This window comes from Nannobrachium achirus (assembly GCF_963921795.1).
Source record: "Nannobrachium achirus genome assembly, chromosome: 2".
Taxonomy (NCBI): Eukaryota; Metazoa; Chordata; class Actinopteri; order Myctophiformes; family Myctophidae; genus Nannobrachium; species Nannobrachium achirus.
The window spans coordinates 40,545,516-40,558,102 of record NC_137811.1 but is presented as its reverse complement, the minus strand read 5'-3'; positions in this window follow the sequence as shown (position 1 = coordinate 40,558,102).

Genomic DNA, 12,587 nt, shown 5'->3' with positions numbered 1-12,587 from the left:
ATCCAGCTTTCCAACATACACAGAGTAACTGTCAGACCTCCTCGCCCCCTCCCTCTCTCTCTCTCCCTCGCACGCCCCACACACACACACACACACACACAAGCTGATTTGACAGCCACTCTCCCCTGCTGCCAGATTGATGCAGTGTTACGCCCCCAGGCCCCCGGGGAGAGTTAATTGAATTGGTTTCCAGAGAATACTAATGGGCCATAATGTTGAGATAACTGATACCCAAAGAATAAGTGATCATTGACAGCATGTGTTTCTGAGCAGTAATAAACATGTCACGGCAACAGGGGGAGCCAGTTGGGCCATGATTAACCCCCTCTCCCCCCTTACATGTGCACACACACACACGCACGCACGCACGCACGCACACACACACACACACACACACACACACACACACACACACACACACACATACATACATACATGCAAGCCAAAACATGCACACACAAATCACTGAAAGACACCTCATACACACATACACACCAGTGAGCAGGCACACGCGAACACACTTTAACACATAAACATAGGCTACCAATGTAGAGTATGTTTATATGTCAGTGTGTGCAAACACACACACACACACACACACACACACACACACACACACACACACATGCAATTACAATATGGTTATTTAGACCAACACTTTTCCACTTTTGTCATCTCTGACACACACACACGCACGCACGCACGCACGCACGCACGCACGCACGCACGCACGCACGCACGCACGCACGCACGCACGCACGCACGCACACACACACACACACACACACACACACACACACACACACACCAACCTGCTCTATACTGGATGTTTGTGCAGCAGATGCTTCAGTGCTCTGGGAGGACAACACCTAAGCACTGCTGCCTCATTCACACCTCAGCCAGCATGCACACTGTGTGCTAACACAGTCAAATCCTATGTTCATTTAACTCTTTTAGACCTGAGGCCAAATCTAAAAGGTTTTCTGATATCTGTTTTCCACACTGTTGAGGTAGGCCTACAGTAAGCTCTGTGTACAAGAACTTCACTGCATGCAATGTTTCTACGTAATACCTATCCCAGGTGTATTGTATTGTATAGCATACTCGCCATACTGTATGTCATTGGTTCTCAACCTGTGGATTTAAAGCCCCAGGGGGGTCCCCACATGATTTTTGGGGGTCCCGATATGACAGTAAAGTGACAGTTTACAGACTTTTAAGACCTTTGTATTAACATAACATTTTAATGAAATAAAGACCATTAATGCATCAAAAGTCAACAAACTACAGGATACTTTAAAAACTGGTCAAACATTGACCAAATCAACGTGATATAACAAAGAGGCAGAAATTGTCAAAACAGTTGATCTACATTGCAAGGCGGCTATTTTCACAGTATTTATGTGGGACCGGGTTAAACTGAATGTAATGTCTCAACTCATACAATTCCTTGTCAGGGCTGGGGGTCCCAAGTTCAAATATGATTATTTTGGGGGGTCGCAGCCTGAAAAGGTTGAGAACCCCTGGTATATAGCCTACTGTATATGTGACAATAAATAGTAGGGGTGTAACGATATAGTAACTGTATCGAAATATCGTTTTTAACTTAAAAAATCGAAGTATATCAAAATGAAAACAGCTAAAATCGAATCGTATCGTTTTATTTTGTATCGTATCGAATCGGCAGTGCAAAGAATCGATTGTATCGATACTACCTACTTGTGCATTGTATTTAGCATTTTTAAGAAGAAAAAATGAAAAGGAGGGGTTTAATTACTTTTCCTTTCCATATAGCTACACTGGTCTATCGATAAATGTGTGTAATCTCTGGGTTCATGTCAAGGTGCAGGTTTGTCAAAATACAATGTCCATGTATTTGGCAGATAATCACTGTGTTTACTTATTTATATCCATAATAAGACATTTTTCCCTTTAAAACCTGCACTATCCACACCTTTCACACAGATTTAATGTCTTTGCTAAATAGTTACTATATTGATTTTAAATCATTGAATCGAATCGTATCGTATCACCATGAATGAACCAATATCGTCCATGTATCGTATCGTCAACCATGTATCGTGATATGTATCGAATCGCTATTAAATGTATCGTTACACCCCTAATAAATAGAGCACTCCCTATATATGCTACTAAACCTCATTGGCAGAAAGTCAAGTAGACAAGTAATAGTAGAAGTATCAGTAGTATCAGTAGTAGTAGTAGTAGTAGTAGTAGTAGTAGTAGTAGTCATCACTGTAAAATCTCTTTATTCCTCTCTCCCCCCCTCTTAGTATGCCTCCCTGCCAGTAAGTCTATCTTTTACTGTCTTCCTCCCAAGCCAAGCCAGCACTGCTGCTGTGCTCTGTTTAGTGAAAAAACAAATTCCCACAGTGTGGCAGCAAGCTGAGCTAACAGCACAGCACTTTTCAATGGCTCGTTCTTTGCCGTCGCCCCTGTGCGTGTGTGTGACCCTATGTATCTGACAGACCTTGGCCAACAACTCTGTCTTAGTTATTGTGTTTAAGCTCAATCTACCAGCCATGAATCAGCTGAGACGTTGAGAAATGCCACCCTGAGCTTGGCAGAAAAGGAAAGTGAAGGGTTTGAAAGATTGGAAAGATGAGGTTGATGATGAGGGCTTGGCATGCAGGGTTTATGCCATGTGTTGCACTCTTACGCTACTGGCCCATCTTGGCTGGCTTTGGGCTAATGCACAGCAAAATCCTTTTAGTTTAGGCCTACTGTTAACTCTGGGTGTGAAAAAGAATGGACAAGTCTATTTTTATACACTGAGATTTAAACTGACATTCAGGGGATCTTGCCGTGTGGGGAAGGCACAAGGGCAATAGAGGGAGGTGATGTACAAAATGTGAAGCGCTCCAACATCAACTATTCCCGGGTGGTGTAACAATAAGCATCCTGTCAGATGTGTGTATGTGATCGTTTGAGAAAGACCGCTGGCACAGGGTACTGGGCTGGTTGCACTACTGCAATGTAACCATTTTGTTACACAAACATATCAAACAGCACAGTGTGGAAACAGTAGTCTCGTTTTATGAATACTCTGTTAAATTATAGGGGAAATAACAGAACAATTGAGGCAAACATCGAACTTCTTTTCTGGTTTGTAGCTGAGGCCTTTACACTATTGTATATAACCATAGATGAGTTCTGGTAAAAGAAACTGGAGCCCAGAGAAAAGTAGGAAGACTGTTTTTCAAAGCTTGTTTTACATGCGTATGAAAATAAGCCTCATATTTCACTGGACGGTAAACAAAATAAATACAAATAATATCCTGAGAGAGGATGTGGTCTAAAATCTTTATGCACACCTGGACCGGTGAGTGGGAAGCCCAGGCCCAGCCCCAGGGGTGGAAAAAGTAGGCCTACTAGATTTCTTTACTTAAGTAAAAGTATCATTCAGAAACAGTAAAAGTAAAAGTCAGGCAATCAAAATGTACGCGAGTAAAAGTACAAAGGTTATGGCATCAATACCGTTTCACAAGGTATCATAATTATGTATAACATGTAGTAAGATCTTTTGAAAATGTCAGCTCTACAAGGCAAGTGACCTTGTAGATCTCTATTTTCAAATAGCCAAAGTTCAAACAGGGCTGAAGAGGTATGTTTTGTAATAATCTTCAAATGAACTAGTAACTAAAGTTTTCAAATAATTCTAGAGGAGTAAAAAGTACAATATTTTTCTATGAGATGTAGTGGAGTTAAGTAGAAGTAAATTATTGAAAATTGGAAATACTCCAGTAATGTAAAGTAAAATAAAGTTTACCACTGCCCAGAAACCAAGTTCTTGCTCCTCCTCATCAAGATTTCCCATCAAAAACAAGCAGCTCTTGGCTCCCTGGACCAACTTGACGGAGAAAACAAACATACCATCCCCTAAAACCTCTCTCATCCCCTCGTCTCCTCACCCCAATGCCATCCCTCAATGCCACCACAACGCCCCTATAGCGGGAAACACTGTGCTGATTCCCCCCACAGTGTTTGTTTGCAGAGATGGCGAGAAGCTGTCATGAGGTCACCTCTAGAAGTCAGCTTTTCTCCATTTTTCTCTCTATATCCCTCTCCAAGTCAAACAGATGAGATCAGCTCATCTTTCCTGAGGTCCCTGACTGTCTCTGTCTTGAAAAAGAGGATTTGACCACTGACCTGCAGTTATGGTAACCGTGTTGTTGCTTTAAAAGCACTGCCATGGCAAAAAGGCTAAAATAGGGTCATCATCATAATCTGAGTAGCTATTTGCAATGGGATAAATTATGAGAACCATTTCATTTCTATGGAGTAATGAATGCATTGTTGGGAAAATATAATTTAAGATAACGAAACATGTGTGGAATTGTCATTACTATAAAAACAGCATTTTAAAGTTGAAGTCTTATACTTGCATTACAAATCAATACTAAATACATTATAATCATTCTGAACTGTAATGTGGAACGAAATGTAAACTCTAATTTCAGTTATCACACATGGATCTTTAGTGACATCTACTGGTTAAAATTATTTAACAGGATTTACCTGTTTTCCTCATGGTTTTCCTGATGGCTAAAGTGTCAAACCGTAAATAGGTTTGATTGATTGATTGAAGACTTTATTAGAAGTTTGCATAGGAAAAGGTACAGTTTCATGACGGTACAGTTCACTGGTACAAGGTCTACTAAAAGGAGATCCATGAAAAGACTAAGCTTATTTCCACTGGAAACCATTTAAGTATCTCATATAACATTGAATGACAGACAAATAGAACACAGTACTATGCAGTAGATATGTAAAGAAAAAACAAAAAAGAGAACAGTAAGTCTAAACAAACAGTATATACAAAGAAGGGGCAGGGGAGGGTAGGGTTGGGCTAGGTTCATTTTTTACCAGTTGCGAACGGCTGCTGCCTGTAAGTGGTTTTTTAGGGCAATTTTAAAGGATGCTAGTGATCCACACTCCTTTATGGCCTTCGGTAAGGCTTTCCACATTTTGGTGGTATAGCAGAAAAACGAGTTTGACCCTTTGTTGGTTTTGACTCTGGGTTGGAAGTGATCTGTGGCGCTGCCTCTGGTGTTGTAGTTATGGACATCCTTAATGTTTATAAAGTATTTTGACAGGTACTTGGGTATCATAGTGGTGTAGTGTATCTTGTACACCAGGCCCATTGCAAGTTGCTGTACTCTGTCATCTACTCTGAGCCACCCCACTCTTAACTGGTGAGTAGCGGTGAGGTGAGTCTGATAGGGAAGGGTAAGCAGGACCCTAATTAGTTTATTTTGGGCTGTTTGGAGTTTAGTTTTAAGGGCTTGTGGGGCGTCACGATACCATACGTGAACTCCAATAGGGGCTGGATTATTGCACCAGCTATGGTCTTCAGTGTGTTGAAATTGACCATTGGGGCGATCCTCTGTAGGAAGCGAGTTCGTTGGTTGATTTTATTTATTACTTTAGAAGTCATCTTTTCGCTGGAAAGATTAGCTTCAAGGATACATCCTAAGTAAGAGATTTCGTTTTTTCGTGTTATGACCTTGTCACCCACTTTGATTGTGAAGTTATCGACTTTATTGAGGTTATGATTTGTTCCAAAGAGGATGGACTCAGTTTTTCCCAAGTGAATTGATAATTTATTATCGTTAAGCCATGTGCAGATCTTACTTAGTTCAGAGTTAAGTGTCTTTTCAACCTGCAAGTGGTCCTTGCCCGAGACTAGGAGAGCCGAGTCATCCGCGAACAGGAACAGATTGCAGTCGCAAGCAGATGCCATGTCGTTCACGTATATTAGGAACAACAGAGGCCCCAGTATGCTACCTTGAGGAACACCACAGCTTACTGGGAGGGGGGGGGACAGGGTACCGTTAATCTCCACCACCTGTTCCCTCCCCACCAGGTAAGATTGCATCCAACTCACTGCTGCGCTGTCAAGACCGATGGCTTTTAGTTTCTCAATCAGAATAGAATGATTTACGGTGTCAAATGCCTTCTGGAGGTCCATCATGACCATGCCGCTATATTTGCCGTCATCCGCTTCGCGTTTGATTTGGTCAGTCAAATAGAGAAGGCATGTGTCAGTGGAATGAGATTTTCTGAATCCAGATTGGAACTCGTAAATCAGATTATTCTCATCAAGATATTTTGCAATCTGTTCGTAGACTATTTTCTCCATGACTTTGGATATGGAGCTAAGAATGGAAACGGGGCGGTAGTTTCCAGGGTCTAGTTTGCTACCTTTTTTATGCAGGGGGGTTACTTTTGCTAGTTTGAAGTCCTGGGGGACATGACCCTGTTCAATGGAAAGGTTAATTATGTGGGTAATGATTGGAGCAATGGTGGCGGCTGAATCTCTGAGAAATCTAGCTGGAATTTTATCAAGGCCAGTGGCCTTGTGTTGAGGTAGGGCACTCAGTTTCTTAAACACTTCATCAGTTGTCACTGTGGCAAGTTTAAAACAGTTTTTTCTGACGCCCAGTTTTTTGTAGAATTTTTTAACAAATTTTACACCATACCGCCCAGATGGGGCAACCAGTCTTTCGACCAGTTTACGGGCTGTGGTGGTAAAGGTTTTGTTAAGATGGGTAGCCACTTCACATTTGTCAGAAATGAGAGCTGCGTCCGTTTTGATGTTTATGTTGTGGCAAATGGTTTTAGGTTTTAAGCCTAATTGGTTGTTAAGCAACTTCCATAGGTCTCGTGGTTTGTTTTTGTATTCGTCGATTTTTTCGTCGATGTAGTTTTTTTGGGCGGATTTGACTAGGGCGGTTGTCTGGTTTCTAAGCTTCTTGCACTGAGCAGTAAGATGTTTGATTTGTTTATTGAGGTCATGGTTGAATTTTTTTCTGAGCTTTTTGCAGCACTTTCGTTTTTCATCGTACTTTTTGTCTCTGAGTTTAGCTGATTCGGCAATATCTGAGTTATACCATTGCTGTTGGCGGGCTTTAACCCTGGTGGTATTCAAGGGGGCCACGTCGTCTAGAGCATCGGTTAATTTGGTTTTAAAACCACACCATGCTCCTTCGACATTTGTACACTGCAGTTCTGGGGTAAAGTCTGTACTCGCTAGTTTGTGATTAAGAGCCTCACTGGAGTAGTTCTTAAGGCTTCTAGCTACGACAGTTTTGTGGCCACTAGCCTTGGGTTTGTGTATTTTTCGCGTAGCGTAGATCATGTAATGATCACTAAGACCGCATACAATAGCCCCGCTAGCGGTGACTTTGGACTTGTCAGATGTTACGACGAGATCTATGAGGGTTTGGGAGTGCTCTGTCACCCTGGTGGGTACGGTGACCAGCTGAGTGAGGCCATATTGATTACATAACCCATTAAAGGACTTGAACAGGGGTGCTTCTTTACGCAAAACATCCACATTCCAGTCGCCCAAAATGTGGTACTCAATACCGTCCACCTTTGTTAAGCTCTCATTTGCCGGGATCTGAACCGTTATGGACAGAGGTTCCACAGAAAAACAGGCTAAAATGATAACACGCACAAAAAAAGTCCTGGACATCCTGTGTATTCAATCAACAACACGTGAAAAAAAGAAGAAACAAAATACAAACTAGCCTACAAGGAGAAAGGGAAAAACTATGGCAGTGAATGACAGCCCCTTTCGATGGGAATCTTCTTTTAACTCCCCATGCCCTTGATTGATAGATGTTTTTCAGGCCAATTTTTTAGGTTTCAGACAGTCTGCACACATTTCTGTCCTGAATGACTCCCTTTCCAAATTGTGTCTGATATAAAACATTCAGTATACATTCTCAGTCCTCTTGGCTCTTACCTTATTGTGGGCTCGCCTGGAAGGCGAGCACACGTATGTTATCTTCATTATTTATTTCTATACTAGTCAGTATCCTCAAAACTTTGGCGCGCTTCATCTCTTAAACGCTTACACCTTTCAACACCATTCAAATTTTTATGTGTTCAGCTTACTGAGGACAAGTGTGCGTGTATTTTTCTTTTTGAAATGTTTTGTAGTATAATTATAAAAAAATAAAAATGTTTAACTTTAAGCACCCAATGCATTTCCAATGGGTTTAGTGAGGAAAGGGACCCATGTTTATATTAAGGCGCTGTGGCTGCAATATTCACACTTCAGATATGCTATTTATATCAATGCGTTCACACAGGTCTGCTCTCTGATTTGATCCAAATATCTAAGCTGTGTGATGTATAAAACTATAGTTATAGTTAAAACTATAAATAAATGTCCCTCTCCACTCTACTGATTACACAGCTGTGATCAAGAATCAAGTCCGGGCGATGGGATGTAAATCCCATAGCCATATATCCTAGAGCCCGCAGGGACAGTCAGCCATATTAGTGGTTGTTGTTGGTTGTCAGGGAGATATCAAAACCAATGCATTTCCAAGTCAGATCCACAAACACAATAAAAGCCGTGCTCCACTCCTCAGTCTGGAGTGGCCACATAGAAGAACGCCTTGGTTATAGACATAGTGGAGGACAGATGTGATCTGGGATTGTTAGCCAATATGTATATGCACTCAATATACTCCACTACAGTTGGAGTCCATTTGACAGTTGCTGGTTCCCAAACACAGAATCAAAAATGTAGATCTAGAACACATAGAATATGTACAGTACAGTAAGGTTCAGTAGAGTACAGTAAAAGTACAGTAAGGTTCAGTAGAGTACAGTAAGTACAGTAAGGTACAGAAAGGTACAGTACAGAAAGGTACAGTAGAGTACAGTACAGTAAGGTACAGTAAAGTACAATACAGTACAGTAAGGTACAGTAGAGTACAGTAAAGTACAGTAGAGTACAGTAAGGTACAGTAGAGTACAGTAAAGTACAGTATAGTAAGGTACAGTAGAGTACAGTACAGTAAGGTACAGTACGGCACAGTAGAGTACAGTACAGTATAGTACAGTAAGGTACAGTAGAGTACAGTAAAGTACAGTACAGTAAGGTACAGTACAGTAAGGTACAGTAGAGTACAGTAAAGTACAGTAAGGTACAGTACAGTAGAGTAGAGTAAAGTACAGTACAGTAAGGTACAGTAAGTTACAGTAGAGTACAGTAAAGTACAGTAAGGTACAGCAGAGTACAGTAAAGTACAGTACTGTAAGGTACAGTACAGTACAGTAGTGTACAGTAAAGTACAGTAAAGTACAGTAACGTACAGCACAGTAAGGTACAGCAAGATACAGTAGTGTACAGTAAAGTACAGTACAGTAAAGTACAATACAGTACAGTAAGGTACAGTAGAGTACAGTAAAGTACAGTAGAGTACAGTAAGGTACAGTAGAGTACAGTAAAGTACAGTATAGTAAGGTACAGTAGAGTACAGTACAGTAAGTTACAGTACGGCATAGTAGAGTACAGTACAGTATAGTACAGTAAGGTACAGTAGAGTACAGTTAAGTACAGTACAGTAAGGTACAGTACAGTAAGGTACAGTACAGTACAGTAAGGTACAGTAGAGTACAGTAAAGTACAGTACAGTAAGGTACAGTAGAGTACAGTAAAGTACAGTAAGTTACAGTAGAGTACAGTAAAGTACAGTAAGGTAAAGTACAGTAGAGTACAGTAAAGTACAGTAAGTTACAGTACAGTACAGTACAGTACAGTAAGGTGCAGTACAGTATAGTAAGGTACAGTACAATACTGTAGGGTACTGTACCTTACAGTACCTTAAAGTATCCTATTTGTTGGGTTGGAATCGAGCCCACACTGTTTCGAAGGAACAGTATTTCTAGTTAGTTATTCCTACTTGCGGGACAAGATGCCAACATTCCCAGGTGAATACAGTTAACCTCTAATTAGATATAGAAATAACTCCACTGAAAGAACTGTATTTAATTTGGTTGCACATCCGTCTCTGCTAACTAACGTCAATGGCATTTCCAATAAGGTCATAATAATTTTCAAAGATTGACCCCGACGTGATTTGAACACGCAACCTTCTGATCTGGAGTCAGACGCGCTACCGTTGCGCCACGAAGTCATATACTACCCAATTTTCAGGTTGACTAGGCCTATAGTGCCTATTTACAACTCTCCAAGCAGGGGTATATTTGGGGATCCTTTCCTTAAAACCTTTTAACATCCTGTCTTCTGTCGAATTTTGCCTGTTTGATACTTTAATCCGGCTTGCTTTAATTACTAGCATTAGAAAATGATGAGTAGGCCTACAATTTCATCCAATAAAACTGAAAAAGTAGGCAGAAATTGATTTGATGAATGAAAGCAGCAATGTAAGAAACATCTTTAACAATAATAACCAGGCATTAATTACTTAAAGGAGTAGTTCACCCCCAAAATTACTTATTTTTTAGACTCATGCCATGGAGACTTGAGTTCAATACTATTTTTTTGTTTTTGTCACATTCCTAAGACAGTAATTTGATTACAGTAAATGTACCCCCATTGATTCCAGATGGGGACCCAAATTAAATAAGGAGGCTACTCTGTTTCCTTAACGGGACGGCAGAAGATCACTACGGTAGGAGACCGTACATTTGCGTTTGCCTTATCAGCGTTTGCCTTATCGGCGTTTGACTTAGCGGGATTTCCCCGTCAGGAGTTCCAGGGGGCCTCAGCCAAATCCAGATGAGCACCCCTTCATGTATGATTCAATCATTTTACGTAATAATGCGTATGTAAGCACTTACATTTGAAACTGATTTGTGATAATGATGACACAGTTGGACCTCTAGGTTGATTTTCTTTAGGCCATCGTTGGACACCCATTTCAAGTAATATTGGGACCCTGCCTGGAGAAGTTGTTTTGATTTAAATTGTGAAAATCTGCACACCTACACAGGGGGCATATAGAAAAGCAGCCAACAGGAAACTTCCCAACTTCACTTCACTTCAAAAATGTTTAGGTCAACTCTGAGTCAGTTGACTTCACTAGTAGACAGAGTACATATATAGGGAGCTGTGGTGGAAAACCATTTAAGAAACAAAATAATTCTGCTAAGAGTTGACTTCCACAGAACTTATTTCAACTAAGACCAGTCAGTAACTCAGATAGATACCCAAACTCAAAGACACAACTTCTGGGACTCAACTTGCAAGGCCGATCTGAGGCAAATTCCCTCTATCACATGGATCTTCAACAGGGGGTTACTATAGAAGGGCCATCAAATATTTTGATGTGATTGGAAATTCTTTATTGTTTTTCCCCAAAAAATATTTTGATGTCTTTAAATACACTTTAACATGGATACAACATTAGCAGAGATAATGTGTAAACAAGCTAAAAACATTTAATTTACTTACACAACACTGATGCTATGTTGTCAAACTAATCCATCACTTGGAGGCATACTTGACTTTGGAGGCACTGTGGAATACTTATGGGGGTTAGGGTTAGGGTCCCATCTTCGTCTCTCTCTCAGCTGAGGGGTCTAGTCACTCAGCGTGACAAAACTCCTCCTCATTCTAGCAGATGGATAACATTGGCCGACTGAGCTATAATATATTGACGTGGCAGTCAGATATACAGTAACACTTTTATAGTATTTTGCATCTCTCTGTTTTCTTCATACAGATACGCTAACATTATGCATTGTGCAGAGCTTGTAGATCTGCTATTTTCACTCATATTTTAAAGAGGGCTTAAGTGGTTCATTCATACTCCAAAAAAATTGCACTGTTGCACACGTTTCATGCAGACTATTGACTTGACTGTGACTATATGAAAAATCTACTTATCGAATGTGCTCTGAAGTTCAGAGCACAAAATCAAGAAGCCAACGTCAATCAGTAGCCATAGAGAATGACCCACATGATGTCAGGTCAGACTAAGGGTCTGACCTACAAAAGGATGTTACAAAAGATAAATATTTAAGATAAAGGTGCAGGTCAATGAGATACATGTCGACTACAACCTAAAAAAGGGAAAATATAGAAATATATTGAATAGTCACCTGTACAATTATATTTCTATTGTAAAATGTTCAAATCAATTGATTCATAGTAGGGTTCCATTCCAAAATAGAGATCAATTATTAATCAATAATTGTATAAATGATCAACAATCAATATATGTTTTAAATAATTGATTAAATCAATTAACTGCTGCACATGCACCTATAGTTAAATTAAACTACTACTTGGTTGATTTATTTATCGATTGAAGACTTTATTAGCAGTTTGCTCACAAAAAAAGCACAGGAAAAGTACAGTTCAATACAAGGTCTGCCAGGATTTAAAACCCTAGAAAGCTTATGGCTTTTTTTCCCTATTGGGGTCCTTTGTACTCATAAATTCATACTCATTTGACTGGAGCTTGGGGCTCCCTGGAACTCACCCAATGGACCCCTGACTGGGGTCCACCTTACCCGACGGACCCCCTACTCAAGAGTATAGACCAGTGGTGATTTTTCATTGTCAGTGACCCCCAAATACAAGTTTTTATCCCACATTTATTTCACAGACAGTATTACATTTCTTACCTTTTGTCAAGGACCCCCAAATCAACACACATTAGCCTGCGGACCCCCAATTGAAAAGATATGCCAGGGACCCCCATTACGATCTTTAGAGCAGTGATTCCCTGCAACCATTTTAATTTCAAGGACCCCCAGTTTGACATGCATTACGGACCCCCCATTTAATGTGA